This window comes from Urocitellus parryii, chromosome 1 (assembly GCF_045843805.1).
Source record: "Urocitellus parryii isolate mUroPar1 chromosome 1, mUroPar1.hap1, whole genome shotgun sequence".
Lineage (NCBI taxonomy): Eukaryota > Metazoa > Chordata > Mammalia > Rodentia > Sciuridae > Urocitellus > Urocitellus parryii.
In genome coordinates, this window is record NC_135531.1 from 214645534 (window position 1) to 214667447 (window position 21914).

Here is a 21914-nt window from a genome sequence, read left to right on the forward strand (position 1 = left end):
CCTAAAATTTGTGCTGACTACAAGTCTTTTTTAGCTTCTCTTCTAGAAAGGTGCTAAACTCTTTAGTTATGGTTCTCTAAAGAAGTTTAGAATCTTTTGTCTATTTTCTGATGCTGCAAATCTGTCTGTAAACCTGGAGAACATCACAAATGTTTCAGCCTGTAGCCCTTCCTTTCTGCAGATTCTGGATCATGTGGTCTCACCTCCACTGGAAATGTTAGTGTTGTCCCGTGAGCTAAAGCCAATCAGATTCTGTGATTGGTTAACTGTGTGAAAGCACCCATAAAAATATTAAAAATAGATATTGAAAGGATGGAAATCCCTCCCAAGAAATTGAAGTTGCCAACATGATTTGCCATTCATAAAGGATCCCTTGACAATTATTTTGGAAAATAATTGTTGTATTTCCCCCCTCCCCTGCCATATGAGTCATGATATACCCAAGAAGCTTGAGCTCTTGACAATAAATTTTTATTTTTACAGCATGGAAAAAGAAATGTGTACATAACACATATTAAGTTGGTTATTGAAATATGCATTGGTTTTTCTATTTTAAAAAAGTGATCATAAAGGCTTGATATTGATTATGATCATTGCATAGAACTTTCAACAGAAGAGTTTGTTCATTATGGTATCTTGTGTTGCCAAACAAGCAGCAGTTTGAATTATATAACCCTAGGTCTCTGCATGACAATTGTTATTTCTAACACATGGACTGTAAACATTATACTATCTAATAAAGGCCTTGCACTTACTCCAGTAGTCCATAGAGTGGGAATTATAGAATTTCTATAATGGTTTTTCAGAGGTCATTTTGGGGACTGCTGGTAAGGACAGCTCTGCCCTTTCTGGACCAGTATTGCTTAACAGAGAATGGAGAACCAGGATCCATAATATTACCAAGTAGGAGAAGAAGCAGCAGCCTTGGGCTGAGACAGACTTTTTCCCAATTTTGAGGCATTTCATAAGTCCTGTGGATTTTGTAATGCCAAGGAGGGGCTCTACAGTATGACACCCCATGCTGACAAGGAGAGCTTGGTGCCAGAATTAATTTAATTCAAAAATCAGAAAATTATTGCTCCCAAGTATTATTGAATTCATACTTTCCATACAAGCTAAAATTTCTTTTTGGAGAAGTTCTACCATCTCTCTTGTTAGACTCAGTGTGACTGAACATTTTTCATTCTTTTCCTTTTAGTTATAGGAGTTGTACTGAGGAATTCTGTATAAAAGATTCATTATTTCATTGTCTGTTTTTATAATTCATAAACACATTTCCATTAATCCTTATTGTAATTTTCCAACTTTGTGAGATCTCTCTTTGGATTTCCCCTTTTAAAGTCAGCTTTAACAGCCCAAATTTTTGTATTAATCTCTGTCTATTGTTCAGTAACTGAGGTCATTAATTCACTAATAGCATTGGAGAGGTGCTAAAGTTTTTCAAAACTGCAGATTGACCTAATTAATGTCTTTTCTGAATTGTGCTAATTCCCCCATTAACCACTCTGGAGCCTCTTAAAACTCCCCAGTCTCTGCCGACATCTATTCAGAAGTGTTCTATGCTTAGGACAGGTTGTGATTGCCTTGATTATGCATAAAGTAGCAGTGTTTTTAAAATGTTTGCAAAAGTGATTTCCCTCTTGTCATTTATTTTGTTGGATTAATTATTTATAACTCTTACTCATACTTTGCCAACTTTTGCTTGTTCTCTACCTTGCTTTTAAGTACTCACCATGGTCTGTCCTACCCCCACCACTTGACAGCTGCTAGTTCTTGGTGACTGACAGGGAAGAAGATTAAACATAGACCTGGACCAGAACTATTCTCTTTGCCAGGCTGAGTAAAGATAATTGTTTCATAGTGAAGAAAAACTTAAGATTGGTGTCAAAATTGTTGTATGGGCTTTATTGTTCATTTAAGACTATGTATATAATATGTATATAAGTGTATATAACAATAAATTGTTCTATCATCCCTATATTTCATGCAGGTACAATTACATATAAATCCTGTGGTGGGGATGCTGACTTGACTGAGATTATTATTTGAATGCCAGGACATACCTATCAGGCAAGTAGCTGTCCTGGCAGGATGATAACTTAAAACTTACTTCTGGTTGAGTGGCTTCTATGCTATAATAGCACAGTAGTTCTCCCTTATCTCTGAGAAATATTGTCCATGATTCCCAGTGGATGCATGACATGATAGGACCAAATCCTATGAATATTGTATTTTTTGTCTAATACATACATGTCTGTGGTAAAATTTAATTTATAAATGTTAAGAGGTTAGCAATAAATAATAAAAAAGACAATTACAACAACACTGTAACAAAAAATTATGCAAATTATGCTTACTCTATCGCTCAAAATATCTTACTTACAATTATATGAGATTATACAATGTATACATGATGAGATAAAATGAGGTAAATGACATAGGCATGGTGATGTAGCATCAGAACTATTTGAACATATTGATATATACTGACACCATGAATACTTGATTTGATAACTTACAAGACTACTAAGTAACTAATGTAAAGGTAGCATATTCAACATAGATACACTGGACAAAGGAAAAATTCATGGCCCATGTGATGGAATGTGATGGCATGACCTTTTATCACACTACTCAGAACAGCATGCAATTTAAAACTTAAGAATTACTTGGAGGAATTTGATTAATTATTTCTAACTCTTCCTTATATTTTGCCAACTTTTGCTTGTTCTCCACTCTGCTTTTCTGTACTCACCAATGTCCATTTGTATTTTCAGACCATGGCTGACTGTGGGTCAGAAATCACAGAAAGTGAAACTGTGGATAAGGGGAGATGCCAAGGTAACCATTTTATTTTACAGTGCCTGTAGCATTGTATTTAATCACAAAATGTGACTTAGTGTTCATTGGTAGACTTCGTGAGAGTGTCAATTCTGAACTGATGACTAAGGATTAAAATAAGGAAGTAAAAAAGTATATAATAGTAGCCCAACAAAAATTCATATGTCGATTTGATGATTTATTTGATAAATCATCTAAATTTCATGATGATAATTAGCTCCTAATCCTCTCCCTTGCCCTCTTTCTCTTTCAGAGCATTGTATTAACCATGCTTGGACATCGGGGACCTTGCAGAGGTTTCAGAGACTGCCCCTCTCAGGGCTAGCCAATTCCTAGAGAAAGTAAATGACTTGCCTGTGAGCATGGCTTTTGAACTTCATATGAAAGGATTCCTACAGTTACCTTCTTTTATGTCTGACTTTTCTTCCCAATATAATAAAATTAATAGTTTTGTTATATGTAAGTGTAGTTTGTCATTCAATTTGCCATTGTATGAATATATTACAGTAGTTTGATCCATTCTACTATTGATGAACATTTAGTTGTTTTTAGTTTGTGACCATTATGACTAATACCACTATAAACATTCTTTTGTAAATTATTTATACATGATTTTGATGCCCATGTGTAGTGGATTTGAATATATATCTAGGACTGAAACTGCTAGGTCTCAGGTTATCTTCAACTGAACGTCCTGGCTGCTTCATATCTTTACTATGATTCGTATTATCAGCCTTTTTCCTTTTTTGACTGCTAGTAGGTAACAGTATTTATTTAGATTTGAATTTGCATTTTCCTGATGATTAATGAAACTGAGCAGTTTTTCTTATATTCTTTGGCCATTGGATATCTTCTTTTTTGAAGTATATTTTTAAGGTCTCTTCCCTATTTTTCTGTTGAGTTGGCTTTTACAAACTCTGGACACATTTTGTATGATTATAAGTCTCTTTTCCTGCTTCAATAATATTGTTGCTTTATCACTTGGCTGGTCAAGTGATATCAGTACTGGAATTAATTTCAGTGTCTCAATGTTGGGAAGACACAAGTTGACTTACCATATCTTACTTGGTAGATAATTATAGTAACTCTGGGTTGATTTGCTCAACACTTTTGGGAGGGGTGGTAGTGGTGGCAAATGTCTCTTTACACTTATTTGAACTGTACAGAGGTGATAAAACACTCCTTGGGATTGGAGTTTTGGTAAAGGTAGTGGGGGAAAAGATTACGGATTTAGTGACCTTGAAGTAGAAATTCTTACCTACAAATAAAGACCAGTTCTGTCCCTGACTTTACTCTTTTCCTCGTATTCATTATGATCTTCCTCTTCTTTCTCAGATCCTCACTTGTATTAGGGTAAATTGAGCACAGTATCATGGATGAGTTGTCTCAAGAATAAGCATGAGGGCTTTAAATATATTACTTGATCATTTTAAAAGCAGAAAGAGAGTAATTTTTTTGGCATATAGAGAACACATGTCTCTGAAAAAGTGTCTGAGGAGTGCCTAGAGAGAAGAGGGAGTCCTACCTGGGATTAACAAGGTCCTTGGCTTATATGATGGAAAAGAATTTCAGCATGTGCCAATCAAAGGCATAGTCAGAGGTTTATTTAGGACAGTAGATACAAAGGGGAATATGAGTAGTCTCACCAGAGCGAGGTCTTTTGAAGTACAGCATGGAATACACATTCAAGCGGGGTGGGGTTCAGGTCATCTTTAGATTGAAAGACACATTTTGGGGTTTCCAACTCTTTTTTTAAAGGAACTTGGTGAGGATTGGGTATGGCAAGAAATGATATCAGTCTGCTGATCTCAAAACAGTTTATGGTCAGACTCTGGATCCTTCAGCTGATGTGGTCTTCGTTATCTGATTGGTAGATAGAGTTGGAAAGTCCCCTAAATTATAGGTTTCCCAAAATACCTTTATCTCTTTTTACTGAATCTATTTATTGGGGGGTTAATTAACAGTACTCAGGGAGATTTACAGATTTCCCAGGAATTTGGGAGTAACAGGCCTGGGAAAGAAACTGGCTTAGTGACAGGTCTGGAAAAGTATTTAAAACCTTCAATTAAAATTTATTTACTTGTCCTTTCTTTATGTCTCCTTTCTACTTATTTCTTATTCCTTCTATCCCACCTCAACAGGGTTTGTTTTTGTCTCAAAATAGTGGTAGCAAAAACTCTACTGCAATACTGTTACTCTGTCACTTGGCTGGTGATGACAATACTGGGACAATTCAGCATGGAGTGGCACAGATGCCATGGAGATGGAAAGCCAAAGGGTGGGATGCTCTGCTATGACATTAGAGCCTCTGTGACATCACACCATAGTGACATCTCACCACAGGCCTTTATTTAACGTAATCTCCCTCCACTTACATTCTTTGAGGTTCTGTCCTACTCATACAGGTGGCTGGTGTCTCTTCTTTCATGGTGATACAGACTGGCATTTGATGTGCCAGAATATCTGTTACTTAAAGCAAAACCTCTTCCTACCTATGCTGTATAGAGGTAGCTGACATGAAGAAAGAGGTAAACAGCCTCTTGTCCTGTCAAAAATACACCTGAGAATGCACCCAAGTCTCTTGTTCATAATCCACCATCTCAGTACAGAAGCTGGTCAAGAAGCCCAAATCATAGAAGCTTTTAAAGCTCATGATCTTGTTCAGGATTTCAAATCTGGAATTCTTGAATAGGATTCTGTGATACATTTATACATTCAGAATTTGTGTGCCACGTGTTCTCTGCGTGTGTGTGCATATATGTGTATTTTTCTGGGGAGTGGGTTTGCAGTTTTCTTAGGATTTTCTTGGATCTATGGATCCCCAGCTGTTGCAATGAACTGATCTGGTCAGTTACCTGTGCTTACGCAGATGAGGAATCTGACTTAAGGTCTCACGTCTAATGATCAGCAAAACCAGATCCAGCACCACTGTTTCTGACTCCCAGATGAGCACTTCAGGCATAAATAAGATTACAAGGTTAAAAAGCAGGAAATTGTACAGAGAGCTATCTCTCTGTATCTGTTAATGGGCTTAGACTCTTTTTCCTATAAAAATTCCCTTTCAATTAAAATAAGAGGATTCAATGGAAATACAGGATTCAATATACAAAACATTGCTTTATTGCCAAGGCCTCCATTTACTTTGTAACTTGGGGGAAGTCTATAATTAGAGTTAACAGTAGTTCTGATTAATAAATTCTATCTGCTCTCATACTGCGCTAGGATTTCTTCTGAGTGCCAGGACATGTTTTATTAACATGGAAGGGCTGTCGCAGCTCACCTCCTGTCACTTGAATCAGTTGCCTGCTGGCCTGGTACTCAGTTTTGTGTGGCAGAACCTTACTGAGTCTGCATGATAATGGGCCTTTTAAATCCTAAACAATAAACATTCATTTTACCACTCCACCCAGCACAGAAATGCTCTCTAACCTCAAATCAGCCACAAATAAGACTTGGAAATCAAATCATTGTGCATAGGCTTCCTGCTTGGTTCATGTTTTGCAGCAAATAATTTTAGCAAAATATCTGCAGAGCATGTGTGTTCTGAATATGCACAAGTTGAGATACTGTGTGGAATGGGGTCTTTGACCCTTTTATGACATTTCTCAATAGAACACATTTTATTGAGCAAAACTGATTTTTATGCATTGGTAGCTAGCTTTAGAAAGGCTCTGCATGGGCTTCAGGAGAGTGGGAGTAAAACCCTTTGGTGATTTCCCCAAAGTTTTGGGGAAATTTTCAGCATCCCAAAGTCATCTGGTTGTTTAACAAATCATTTCATGAAAAGCCAATTTATTATATTTGTGCTGGTCAGATTCATTAGCATATTCTCATGCATAAGGTATCAGTTGCTGGAGAAGCCAGTGTGAATGCATTTGGCCCTGAAGAGGAATATCTTGTCAGGTTGAGACAGAAGATCAAATGGACATGTCTCAAATTCCCTTCTGCTGGGGTTTGAAGTTTGAGCCATACTTTCTTTCTTATATCTCATAGGCCAGAGTTCCCTTATTGCATCATGCTCTGGTGCTCCAGGGAGCTTCCAGTTTCTTAAAATTCATGAGGACTCAAGGCCAGCAGGAGCAAATCTCAAATGTTTTCAGTTAGAGGATCACTCAGAGCGGCAAAGATCCCTGTCCCAACTATTTCTATTGGAATCACTCCCCTTTCCCTCCCCTCCCCAAAAGTTCTGCAATTAGTGGCAAAACTGATGCTGCTTTGGGGAATTTCAAGGAGCTGATGTGTGTTTTTCATTAACATAAGAAAATTAGTAATGTATGCCAGAAACTGAAGCATTAGCTCTGTTAAACTGTAATATAAACCTTAATGTGCAAGAGACCAACCCGAGGCACCAAGGGGGTCTTCTTGGACCACACTAAGATGAACATCTCAAAGCAGGGACATGTGGGGCAGCCACAGATCAGCTAACCTTTTAATGATATTCATCCACCCCCTTCCTCTCCTTCTGTCTCCTTTGTACACACGTTTGCTTTCAGGCAAGGCTGTTCCCTAGTTTTAATCATACATTCTAATTAAAAATGGAGATCTCTCCAAGTTTCTTGTATGCCTTTTGTTTTATGTTTCAAGAGCTCATCTTGAAAAAAAAGAGAGAGACAGAGAGAGCATGTGCCAGGGCTATTGTAAGGTACCGATTCTATTTTAAAATCACTACAATGTGTTCGAGATAGCGGCATGATACAATGCTGTTCCTTATTGCAGTTATGATTAAACATAATGAGTAGGATCAGTCTGCAAGCTTATCACTATTCTATGTTGTAAAATTGCCCAAGAGTAAAATGCAAATACAAACAAGGAGTTTTAATGAGTCAATGTAATAAAACATCCAGGCAACAGGAAGCTGGTGGCTGTATTTTGGTCCCTTCCCAATGGATGGCTTGAAGTGGACTCCTTTAGAGCAACTCAAATTTTTTTTAAATGTAAAATTAAAAATATTGCAGATTAGCTCTAAAAAGTATTATTCATTTATAAAGAAATTCTTCTCATTTTCATTCATGTGGAAGGTAACACTGAACTAACCTGCAAGGTACAAAAGGAAGAAATTTACTTATGCTTTTCCCTTTGTGAGTTAGCATAAATATTTTGACCATCTTAACTGAGTATAATTAATAATGCAGGAGCAGGTAAATCATCCTCAAAAACTGAAGTTAAAATTTAAAGTTTAAATTAAAATTTATAAAATATTATTTATATTCTAATGTTCAGATTGAAATGTGTTTCAGTTGTCTCCTTGTTGCCCAGTAAAAGCCCTTGAACTTTCTTCTCATTGAACATACATCTTTCTGCCTACATTTTTAAACACAAGAATTCATTTTATTTTAGCCTTTGGCAAAATAAAAGAAGGAAGTGAAGTGAGTCTATTTCACCTTAAGGTGTTTATTTCCCCAAGGTATCATGTTGCCGATAAAGGTTCTGTGGTGGAGGGTAAGGACAGACATTGATTCACTGACACAGGAATGTCCTCTGTGTGGCTCAGAGCACTCTGGGTATTCTGTGTTACTGAAGACTTTGGGGATAGCATTGGACGTCCTTGGTAGTAGGAGAATCTCCCATGGCTTTTTCTGTGTGCTTGTCAAGGAGTACCAACATGTCACACATTGGCATTCTAGTGGGAACTGTCAGGGAAGCCAGTACCTAAGCTGTCTTGCTTGTGTAAGTGACATTTTTGTTTTGAAAAGGAAAGTTACTTTGTAGTATTGCTCATGTTTTACCTGAGTACATATCCTGGAGCTTTGGGGTATGAACTATATCCTCTCTTTGATCTAAACTTTCTCCAGACCAAAATACTGATTCACTGAAGGGGCATTAATCCTTGTGATTGTACCTCTGACCAGGTTGACCAAGAACTCTTCCCCAAATAGACTCTGAAATGTGAAGGTTGTGAATAAAGTCACCACTTTAGAAGGCACAACTCATTTCACTACCATATTTGAGGAAAATATGTAATTAAGGAGGTTTTACTTCTTGTTTCAAAGCCAAAAATATAATTGCCATCTGATAATTTAAGGAATGCCAACTCTTTAGCGACATCTAGTAAGTACTAAATTGCTTTAAGGGCACAGACACTATGTCACCTGCAATGCACCAGAAGGTCACAGGCCATTGTCAAGAACTGAGCATGTTTGAGCTCCCTGCAATAATTGATAACATTGTGTTCCCTCTATGGAGTTTCCAGAGTTTGAGATTTTTCTGGAATCCACATTTCCTGGGAACATGATGCTGAGGGTCTGCTGTGAATTGGTACATTTGAATGGAATTGAAGAATGGCTTTTGTTTTACAGAGATGCCCTTTAAAGCTCTAGAGGACTCAAACCAACTGGCTTTTCAATACATGTTGATCTGACCTCACTGCTCAGATGATTGTGTTGAACAATCTTCTACCTCTTGATTTTTTTAAAAAAATCCTTTTGTGCTATGATCTTTCAGCCTTATGAATATGCCAGAAAATCAAAAAATGTTAAAGGAATATTTTACCTTATGAAAAAGATATATGGAAGGGGGTTGTGAAAGAATATCTATTTTCAAATGGCTCAAGTTGGGATTTGAAGTTTGTTGTTAGAGAAAATTTGACACACCCCAAAGAGTGGCAGCTGTTACCTTTCAGCTTCTTTTGCCTCCTCTTTTGAATCAGATTTCCCTGGAGGCCCTTTTTTCTCCAAGAGGTTCTCAGTTGTTCCCTCAAAATGTATCACTGAAAGTTGTAAGGTATAAACACACACACAGCATATGTGAAGAGTCACACATTTCCTAAAATGTTGACAGGTGTCTTCAGTCCTCATCATTGGAGATAGCTTACTGCTGAAGTTAAAGTACAATATTGAGATTGATAAAGATTGAAAGAGATGGGGGAAAGAGACTGAGATAGTTCATGTAACAGCTGCAACCATTCCCAAATGTTTTTCTGCATAATCATGCAAGAAATTCATCATGCATTTCCTATTAAATATTCATGCAACTTGCTCCATAGGAGGGCTGTGGTATTTATTAATTCCCTGGTGTTGGTAGGTTTTGGTACATCTACTGCCAGCAATAAATGTGTCATTCCTAGCAAATTCAGTTCTTGGCAGAAAATATTAGAATATAATACTTGCTTACAGGATATTGCAAGCTTTAATTATGCCTACATGATTTTCAAGACTACCTTGAAATAAGCAACTGAAGCCTTTTGCTTTAGATGAAAGGAAAGGGTCAGAGTAATGGGAAATGGATGGGTACAGAGAAGCATTTCACAGTAAGTGCCTCATCTTTGTGAGAGGTGATCCATTTCTACCACATGCTAGTAATTACTGTGAAAAGAAGTTAGGTCTAATGATTATCAGCAAGTGGAATCATCTGCTCTTCCATGTAATAGAAAGTTCCTTATCCTGAGACTTTATTAACTTAAAGGATAAAGAAGAAGAGCTAATTATCCAAAAATATTCTGCAAATTAGCACATTATAAGTCCCTAAGCTGGGGTTTACTAATCTTTGGGGGGCCCAATCAGACTGTAGCAAGGTTGATGGCTTGTATCTCAGAATATTTGAACATTGAATAGACACAGAATAAGGTGACATCTTTTTCAATGACATCTTTAAACAATGCCTATTTTGTGAATTGCATAAAATTTGAAATTGCAGGGAATAAAATGGAATTAGAGCACACAAGCCCTGTCCTTAAGATGACAAAAATCTAGTTAGTGGAGAAAGACATTCATTTATTAAACAGCTGGAGAAATAAACACACAATGAATGATCATTTTGGTTTGGATCTGGAATGTTTCCCAAAGGCTCATGTGTTGAAGGCTTGGTGCCAAATGGAACAATATTCAGAGGTGGGGCTTGGGAAGTAACTGAATCATGAGGGCTGACCTTATCAGTGGACAAGTCCATCGATGGATTTATAGCTGACTAGACTATTGGGACATGGTGAAAACTATAGGGGGTGGGATGTAGTTGAACGGAGTGGGGTATGTCTATGGGGATTATATCTTGTCCCTGGTTCCTTCCCCTCTCTCTGCTTCAATGTTGCCATGAGGTGAGTGGGTGAGTCATCTCCTCTGCCATATACTTCATGATATTTTTTCTTGCCTCAGGTCCACAGCAATAGAGCCAGCCAACCATGGCCAAAAATCTCCATAATCACGAATCAAAATAAATCTTTCCATCTTCAAGTTGCTTTTCCCAGGTATTTTGTCACAATGACAAAAAGCTAACACAATAACTGACTATATTTATGATGTACATCATGTTTTGTAGAGACAAAACACCTAAATTTTTGTTTCTCCTAACAACTCTATGAGGCAAGAAGAACAGACAATGTTCATATTTTTAATTATAAAAGTTGAATGAAGAGTCCATGCTTTTCAGCAGGTTAATGAATCGTCATGGTTACATCCATTCTGACTCGTGGATGCACTGAGGCACAACATAATTCAGGTACCCCCAGTGGATGTATTTTCCAGTAACCCCTCTTTTGTTCTATAGCAAAAGCTTTCCCAAACTCATTTAAAAAAAAATGATATGGATTTTTGCTGAAGGAGTTTGCAGCAGACCACTTTCTAGTCCAAACAAGTAGAAAAGCTAGATAAAACAAAAAAGCAACTGGTTTAAGGTAGGGAGAGGTGGTGAAATAATGGAGACAAAGAAGAGGAAGAATATTCTAAAAAGGAGGAAAAACCTTGGAGATTTCAACCAATAGTTTGCATCTGTATTGTTTTTCTTCCTCTGGGGACATTGCTACTTCTGAACAGGAGGAAGAAGACATTTAGAAACTGCCTCTCAAAGGGAGGCCTGATGCTGGGGGACAAAAACAAACAACCCCCCCCCAAAAAAAAAAAACATAGCCAACAAGCAAAACCCTCCCCAAACAACAAACAAACAAACAAAACGTTGAGAGTTTTCGGGTGGGAGAGGACGTAGTGGGGTAGCTAAGAAAGAGTTGGGTAGAAAACATATAATCAACACATACAGCCAATACATCTGCTAGAAATCTAAGGTCGTGGCTCAGAAGACCAAGAAGCTAAGCAGAAAGTTTACAAAACCCAGAGTTTCTCAGCAGTATTGTCATGCTAAACCATAAGGATTAGAGTTCAGGACCTATCTAGGAGTGAAGTAAACCAGAGACAAGACCAAAATGCAACTCGCCTTGGGTCATTTCATCCCTGATCAGGCTGGATTGAGAAGATTTCACTCTCTAACAGAGGAATGATGAAGTCTTTCTGGATGACATTAGCATTATATGAAACCTCTATGATATGTATGTGTGTGTGCAAGTGTGCATGTGTGTGTGTGTGTGTGTGTGAGAGAGAGAGAGAGACAATACTGGCTATGCTAAGAGACAGAATAATATGACAAAAAATGAAAAAAAAATGTGGGTAACAGAAACACATTTAAACGTAGTAGAGATCTTGGTCTTAGCTCACAAGGATCCTAACTTAAATAAAATAGAAAAAAATGTAGGGAAAATAAAAGATGTGATGAAAAATTACACCAAAGAGTTAGAATCTATTTAAAAAGAATGGAATGTAAATTTTACAACTGAAAAACAAGAACTCAACAGATAGACCTCACAATAGAATATATTCATGAGAATATATGATTAGTGCACAGGTAACTAGGTCAACAGAAAAATATCTAGTTTGCAGGACAAGGAGAAAAAGGAAGTGAAAGTATAGAAAAGAGCACTAGAAACACATGGGGAACGGTAAAAATTCTATTATATGCGGTAATTAAATACATTTTAAAAAGGTGAGAGAACAAGCAGTAGTTGAAGACATATACTGTACAACATATTGGTAGAAATATTTCCCCAAACTGATGAACCCACAGATTAAGAAATGCCTCAAACCCAAACAGGATAAATATAAGAAAAATAAACCAAACCACATCACAGCAAGAACTGCTGAAAACCAAAGACAATAAGAAGATTTTAAAGTACCCCAAATAGGTTCATTGTCCTCAAAGGAAGAATAACAGAAGAAAGACACCTGACTTTCTATAACACTGACAACAGAATGATATCTTTAAAATGATGGGGGAAAGAAATCCTATTGGCCAGCCTAGAATTTTATGCCCAGCGAAATAGTCTTAAAAAGTAATCTGAAATAAAGATATATTCAGAGAAACACAGAGAAAGAGAACTTTGTGATTCAGACCTCGACGTAAACAAACTTTCTTTATTTAGAAGTAAAATCACTCCACATGGAAAGACAGAAACGCAAGAAAGAATGAAAGTTATTAGAAAGGTAAACATGTGGGTCAATGCACACAAATCTTGATTGTAAAAACCACTGATATTGATATCTAGTGGATTTAGAATTATACAGAAATAAAATGCATTATACAAAAGGTGGGAGGGCTGGGAGTCGTGGGTACATCTGTAATCCCAGTGACCCAGGAGGCTGAGGCTGGCCTCAGCAATTTAGTGAGGCCCTATCTCAAAAAGAAGAAAGGAAAAAAAAAAAAAAAAGGAATTGGGCATGTAACTCAGTGGGTCCAATCCCCAGGGTTGTCCCTTGGAGGAGTCTGTGTGGAGTTAGTGGAGTTAGAGTGACTGAGGTCCAGTGTTACCTGGGAAATCATAAAGAAATAAGCTCATTGTAATAAGGTAAGGATGCATGCTCTGACCTCTAGAACAACCACTTCGAGAATAAAGTATAAATACAGATATAGAGAAAAAGAAAATAATGATTAACTGAAAAGAAGACAAAAATGGAGAACAAAAGGAAAAAAAAACAGGTGGATCCAAAGGAAGCCAACAAAAAAAAATGCTACCTATAAACTCTAATTTATTATAATTACATTAAATAGAAACAGATTAAATATTTCCATTAAACTTCTTAGGGATTTTAGACATGACTATAAAACAAAACTCAATACTATTATAATTAAGAAGACCTACCTTCAACAGAAGGACACTGAAAATTTAAAATTGAAGGAATGAGAAAAGATATACTATATAAACCCCAACCCAAAGAATCCTTTGTTTCAGATGAAGTAGACTTTAAGATATATTAAAATGGATTGAGAGAGATAGTTCAGAAGGATAAAGGGATAAATGTGCCAGGCACATATCACAATTCTAAATTTGTAGTTACCCAGTAACAAAGTTTCAAAATATATAAAGTAAAAAGTGGTGGAAGTAGAAGAAACTGGCAACTCCATAATCATAGCAGGGGACTTAGAGTCATCGTTTTTAATAGCTAGTAGAGAGGATAAAATAATCAGTGATGTTATAGAAGATCTGAATAATAAAATTAACCAACTCAAGCCAATTTATATTTATAGAACAATGCACCCAGCAATGTCAAAACACTAATTTTTTCAAGTGCAAATGGAACATTTGCCAAAATTGTTCATATCCTGGGTCATAAAATAAGCTTCAATACATTTTAAAAATTTGATCATTCAGAGTATGTTCTCTGTCCATGGTGGAATTAAGCTGCAAATCAATTAAGTTGAAAATTCCCCACTTTTTGAAAACTAAGCACTGTACTTCTAAGATAAGTCACACACAGAAATTAAAAGATGTGTAATGAATGACAAGGCAGATATATTTTTTTGCACCTGTAGTACTAAAGGCACACACTAGGAAAGAAGACAGAAAAGAGATTATCTGAGCTTTCATTTAGAAACTGGAGAAAGAACAGCAATCAAATAAAATATAAGAAAGTATATAACGAAAACCAGAGTCAAGGAGACAGAAAAAAATCTGCTTTAAAAAATCAATAAAGTTAAACTTTGATTATTTTTTAAAATTAAGAAAACATGCTCTAGCAAGACCATTTATGAAAAAGAGAAGGTATAAATTACTAATGCCATGAAGAAAAAACAGGCATTACTACATGCCATTGAAGTATTAAAAAAATAAAATATATATAGGATATATATAGACAACTTTATGTCAATGCATTTGATAATTTAGAGAAAATTAACAAATTCCCAGGGGTGGGGGAAAATCCCCAAAACTTAGCAATTAACTCCATCATTACAGATCTTTTTATTTTTTCAAGAAATCAAATCCATCATTAAAAACCTTTCACAAAGAAAACTCTAAATCCATGCCACTTCATTGATGAATTATTCTAAATGCTTAAGGGAGAAATAATACCAAACTTATACTGGGTAAACAGAGTACAGAAAGACAGGGAACGCTTCTCAATTATTTGTTTTGTAGGGCCAGTATCAACCTATTACTGAAGCCTAAAAAGAGTTTACAGGAACGAAAAATTATAAGCCAATCTCTTTCATGTGTTTAGAAGCAAAAATCCTAAACACAGTAGCAAATCAAATCCAGAAAGACACAAAATAAATAGTTCAATAGAACCATGTGTAGAGTTTATTCCAAGAGTATACGAGGGTTTTATTTTATTTTATTTTTAGATTTTCCATTTATTCATATTAGGGAATTATCTAACTTCTTCAGATTTTTTTTTTGAGGGTTTTATTTTTTAAAGGAAAAAAAAAAGGCAGAAAACCAATAAAAAAATGGACAAAAAACTTCTATAGGTACTTCATTAAGATAGATATTTGAATTGCCATAAGGATATGGAAAAGTGTTCTACTTCACTGAAGTACAGGGAAATACAAACCAAAATCATTATGACATTTACTGTGTACCCAGATGAGGATTTGGGGTAATGGAGTGGTAAGAGAATAAGTTGGTATACTCTCTTGGAAATCCATGTAGCAGTATTTACTGATCCAGCAATTCCAATCCTGATGTTATATATAACAATAGTTCTTATATTTGTTGACCTCCCCAAATATGTGCAAGTTTGTTCTTCATAGCACAAAATTCATAGTAGTACCAGACTAGGAATGAACTAAATGTCCACCAAAAGTAGGCTGGATAAATAAATTGTGGTGAATTTAGAAAATGGCATGACATATAGCAATAAAAATGAACAAACTCCTGCTACACAGAACATGAATGAGTCTCACAAACATAATGTTGAATTCAAGCAGACATTGGAAAGAAGAGTACATATTGTATGAATTCATTTATGCATATTTCAAAAATAAGTAAAACCCATATGCTGCATAAAAAGTAATAAGGGTGGTTTTCCTTCAGAGTTAGTGACTGGGATGACTGTGGGGTGGTGGTAATTTTCTGTTTCTTGATCTGGTGCCTAATATGTGGCTGTGTTCACTCTACATCTTTACATACTTGAGATTTTTCACTTTTTGGGTTTTATTATACATTGACACAAAGTTTGCTTTGAAGGACTACATGGAACCTCTTAGATAAATTGTTGAAAGTGCTTCAACAAAGAGGAATTCCCTCGATTGATTTAGGAGAATCAGCCAGGAAGAACAGGGAAGATGGGTAGTAAAGGTTTTTTTTTTTTTTTTTTTTTTTTTTTTCTTTTTTCATCTTCTTTTACCATTTTCCCAGACATCTTGATATGCATAGGTGTGAAAGGATGTAACACTTGAAGTGGGTGAGAAAGAATTCCAGATAAATGGAAGATGGATGTTCCTGAGACCAAGGTATTTTGGCCGAGGCTAGGCTAGGACTCTGCTCAAACAGGTAGTGACAATGTGTGTCCTGTTCACTGTTACTAGAGCCAGGTGATAGTCGGATGGAGATGCCTCTGAGGTGAAGGGGGTGGGGACCCTTCTTCAAAGCAGCCTGAAGTTTTTTAAAATCATTCACCATATAGTGAATGGGAGGTAGGCAGATGATCTTAATTCAGATCTTAACATGAATGATCTGTTCATCTCCCATCCATGTTATACTAGAGAGATTGTGTCTTCTTAGGAGATGGAGAGTTGATTTACTATTCTATTATATTGGTTTTCCAAATACTCTTGTTTTTTTAGCTATGGCAGGAAGTGCTAATCAGACTCCAAAATAAGTTTAGATTCCTTTGAACCTCTTTGAAAAATAACACACTTTGATAATATTTAATCCTCAGTTGAAGTTTCGCCATTAACTGATTTTTTTCCCCTTAAATAGAATTCTTGGTTTTCTTTTTTTTTTTTTTTTATGTGAGTGATTTTTGGTGTGTGTGTTCACATATATACTCTGCTAACAAAATGTTAATTTTCTATTTCTTTTCTTTGATCATAGTTCCTGTGTATATAACAAAATCTAAATTTCCTTGTCAATTTAAATCTTGTTTCTAGTTATTTAAGTCTCCTGAAAGTCATTATTAGCTTCTTATGGAAACAAAGAATGACATGAATAAACTTGCTTTCCTGTAGCACACAAATATAAGCTTATCTAAGCTTAATACTGATGTTTACGTGTTGTTAATACACACTTAGATGATCTGCATCCTTGTAGTAGAAGAATCAATTTAAAAACACAACCAAAGATCAAAGGCAGTCCCACTCAGATAGTTTATGGTTTTAGTTCTCCAAAAATTGTAAATGCTCCATTGTATTAGATTTAAAACAAATGTCTTCCATGATATTAGCAAAGAAAACAGTACATTGTAACAACAAGTTCAACAAGTACACTAAGAGTTCTAGTGTAAATAGAACAATAAATTGGAGCTCAACAATAAGAACTTTCCATAGAAGTCCTCTGTGATAACAGAACATTACTTTCAGGAGCATGAAGTACCAATGCCAGTTTATTAACCTTCACAGTCTCCTGAAAGGAAATAGGCAACAAATGAAATACTCATGGATATTCTGTGATAAACAATGACCCTCAGGAGACTGAACCCAAGCTCCTGGGCTCCCTGTGTGGGGTCCTGAGTGGTACAAGCTTAAAACAGAGTCTCTCCAAGTGTGTCTGCACTTGCACTGGAATTCCCCAGGGTGCAGACGAATCTGAACTAACAGCTGAACACTGGGACTTCTTTGAGTGGGTTTTAAGTTTGACTCAGAATCTCTGAGCGGGAGGTCTGGGAATATGCATTGTTTGTCATGAAGTTTCCACCAGGAACACTGATACTTGCCAAAGTCTGAGATCTATTCCCTCTGAGGCCATCCAGTCATTCCTCCTGTTTTTCAGATGAGGAGGTTGAGGCTCAGAGGGAAAATGATGTTTGGAAGGTGACCCAGTCATTTAGTGGCAAAGCTGCAGTAGACCAGGTCTCATCACTCCCCCTCCCAGGCCAAGCTCCTTTCCACCACACCTTGTTGCTTCTGAAGTAATTTGTCCCCTTGTTCAATGAATAATATAAACTCCTAAGAACCGAGGCCATCATATACTCAGGCATTGAGTCCAGATTGAAAGGAAAGTGAGGAACCAGGAGATGGGTGAGCGAGAAATGAAAACAGAGCCCAGGCAGAGATACACAGGAGAATTTATTTGTCAGAGCTGACAAATAAAGGCACATATTTCCATAGATGGGACAGAGGCAAAACAGGCTTGGGATTCACGACTTTTATGGGGCAGGCTCAGGAATTGGAGCCAGGTGTGTCCTAATGCGGTCAGTTAAGGGTGGGGTTGGTATGAGGGAGTGGTGAGCCTTTCTCAGAAACACCCTTGGGTGGGAAAGTGAAATTTTTCTTAAAATGGCGCTGTCACTTAAGATGGCCATCCAGATGCTAAGCAAGGACCTTACACAGATAATTATAAACTTTTTAAACCACATTTTTTTTTCTTACCTTAAAAAATGCCACTAAAAGAAAGTCCTAAGATTATAGGAGAATTAAAACAAGTTCTTTCCATTCAGCTCTTCAGAAAGTGTTAAGGCTTGGAAACCAAAAAATTCTTCTTTTTGCCACATGTGGAAGTGAGGTCAAAAGGCAAATAATTTCTGCCCAGCAAAAAAAAAAAAAAAAAAAAAAAAAGTTAGTTCCAAAAGTATAGTTTATTAACCAGCAGGACAGTAACTAGCCTATAATACCCAACAACCTTATCCCAACCTTCCTTTATTGAGTTTTATTTTTGTGTTTGCAGACAGGGGATGATTTTTTTTTTCCTAAATCATTGGTTCGAGATTTTAAAAGTTAAGATAATAAAAATAATGGCTGGGCTCTTTGATTTCCTTCATTTTATTATCACTATTTCAGGAATGATTCAAGTCAGAGGATTAATGGATAAAGAAAATGTGGTATAGTTACACAACTGAGATTTACTCATTCATAAAGAAAATGAAATTATCTCATTTGTGGGTAAAGGATAGAATTGGAATATCAAGATAAGTGAAATAAGACAGACTCAGAAAATCAAGGGTCTAATATTTTCTCTCATATATAGAAGCTGGGGGTGGGGTATAATTGGGGGGGGGAAGACCTCACAGAAATCGAAGGAAGATGAATAAAGTAGAAGAAGGGGATTAAGAAGGAGGTAGGAAGGGAGAGGATGGGGAAGTAATGGAGAATCAAATTATGCTGTATCTATGAATATACCACAATAAATCATCCATATATATAGATTCTCATGTGCTAATTAAAATAACAGTTACAGAAAGGAGGTTAGTACAGTAGAGCAAGTGTATTGGGAAAGGGAGGATGGAAGAGAAAGGGAAGGTGGTAGTAAAGTGGACCAAACTATGTAGTGTGCATACACAAATATAGTATAATGAATCCCACTGTTACATATAATTACAATGTTCCAACTGAAAAGAAAAGAATGATTCAGTTGACTAGGCTCTTGTGAAGAACTAAAGATTCATCATGGGGTGAATGGTGAATGAGAGCCAAGACCATTTTATATGTACTTTTGCCCTCTGTGCACTATTCCAAGTAAACTTGCTGAAGCAAAGCCAACATGAACAAAATTGTGAAGTTATTTTGCTTTCATAGATCTCCTGTTTTTTGTGGAAATGATAATAACAATAAAATAAATATAACAACAGTATATATATTTTAACCTCACAATACACTAGAAACTAAATAAGTCTTTTTATCTTCCTTTTTCAGAGGAGAAAACTAAAGCCCAGAAAGAAAACTTACTTGACCAAGTTATGTATTTAATATGGAACAGAGGATTTGAGCTTGGGTTTTCAAACCCTAGGAGTCAACCCAGATTTTATCATCTGCTAGCTGTATAAACCCAGGCAAATGATCTAACCTCTCTGAGCATCTGCTTCCTTATGATACCTGAAGTGGGGTTATTATGGAAATCAGAAATAATGGATGAAGGGTATTGCCATTGTGCCTCTCACATTGTCAGTACCTAAAAAATTAAGGCTGGCAATCACTACCTAGCCACTCCAATGTTACCCTTTAATATATATATATATATATATATATATATATATATATATATATATATATATATAGTTGTCAATGGAAGTTTATTTTATTTGTTTATTTAGATGCAGTGCTGAGAATTGAACCTAGTGCCTCTCACATGCTAAGCAGCAAGTGCTCTACCACTGAGCTAAAACCCCAGTCACCACTGTTACCCTTTTGATACTTAAGCTTGCCTGTCTCATTCACCTAATCTCTCACCTTTAGCTCAGCTGTCAGGGCCCCATGCGGATGTACTCTCACCAGATTTATTTCTTGGTGCTACTGCTTTTCACCTTAGAGTAGTGTTTCTCAGATATGAACCTGCCCAGGAATCCCCTACAGATCCTAGTAAAATGCAGATTTTGATGCCATAGGTCTGGGGTAGAGACCAGGATTCTGCACTTCTAAAAAGCTCCCAGGCACTGTGGATGTTTTTGGTGACAGCACACACTTGGGTCTCTCATTCACTCAAAGGCTTGCTTTCTGCTACTGTGATAACAGAAAACTGTGGAGATAAGATTTTCCCAGTGACAAACTTGCATTTTAACTATGGTTTCCTGCTAGTTCATTTCTCTGCCACCTCCATAAACATGAGAAATAGCTCATTGATCATTTTGAACAGCCAAAGAATATTTGGGGAATATTTGTGCGCAAGGAGGGATAACAGGTAAGGTTGGGGTACAATGAAGCTTGTTGCAATAGCAAAAGAAAAAGTGAATAAATTCAATAAAATAATTCACCATAACTTTGAAATTCCTAGAACAGGCTAATGAATTTCCTTCTTTTATGAGTCTTTCATCTTAAAAGTGAGTTATGAATGCCATCATTGTATTCCTATAGAAAATGTTGATTAACTTTTTGTGCAATTGAACTATTAATAGGCAATTGCTATAATTTTGAGAAATCAAACAAATATTGACAAAGCCCCCTGAACTAACCTGGAGATTTTTCCCTTTCTCCCACAGTACACTGGGGCCTTCCTCTGGTAACCCTTAGGCAAACTCTGCCCTTGGGAGAGATCCAATAATTGACATAATTGATTATTATTCATGCAAGTTTAGAAAACATTCTCAGAAAAAAAATCCATTTTGTTAACAGTAAGTTTATATAATCCTCTCTTAATCATGCTGTACCCATTTTCAAATATGAGAATATTGAGTCATAGGGTTTAAGTATTTGGATAGGATCCTGAAGAATAATCTAAGGGAAAGCTATTAATCATTCAGAAACTCTAAGTTACACTAACCAACACTTAAAAAAGGCACTTTACAATTGTCAGTACTTGATACATCAGCCACCATCATTGTCATCATTACCTAGAAGGTGGATAAGTCCCTATCATATATTACCTATGTGCACAAACATAGAAATACCTGTGGGGAGGGGGGAAGTGGTGGCAGGGGGAGTGTTATATGTAAGTACAAAGGACCACATTTTAAAAGTTTAGGCTTAAAACGAGTTGCCACTAAAAATAGGTTGCTTTCTGTCAGTGGCATTCTTGGTTGACTACCGAATTAGCAGCTGCTCCTGTTCTGGGCCCAGTCACCACCTCTATCTTGCAGTCAGATTTTCACAGAAAAAAAAAAAAAAAGAAATATAAGGAAATAATAAATATTACTTTATTCCACCAGAGCTGAGACTTGAACATAGCCCAATCTGGGCTTAAGGTCCCTGAGGGGTAGGTGACTGGGGGCTGCTGGGAGAGGTCTCCCTCATATAATAATAATAATAATAATAATAAAAAAGATTCATGGAGAATGTGTCTTTCTTTTGCATATTGGAGTAATTTTGTGAAGATATGATATGCTGGAACGAAGGCAGCCATTTTGTAAGTCCTAGAGCAATAGGCAGAGGTCAAAACCCAAACTCTGAGTAAAGGAGAGAAAGAGAAAAACATGGTTCTCGACGGCACTGTGGAGCTCTTGCTTCACTTATGG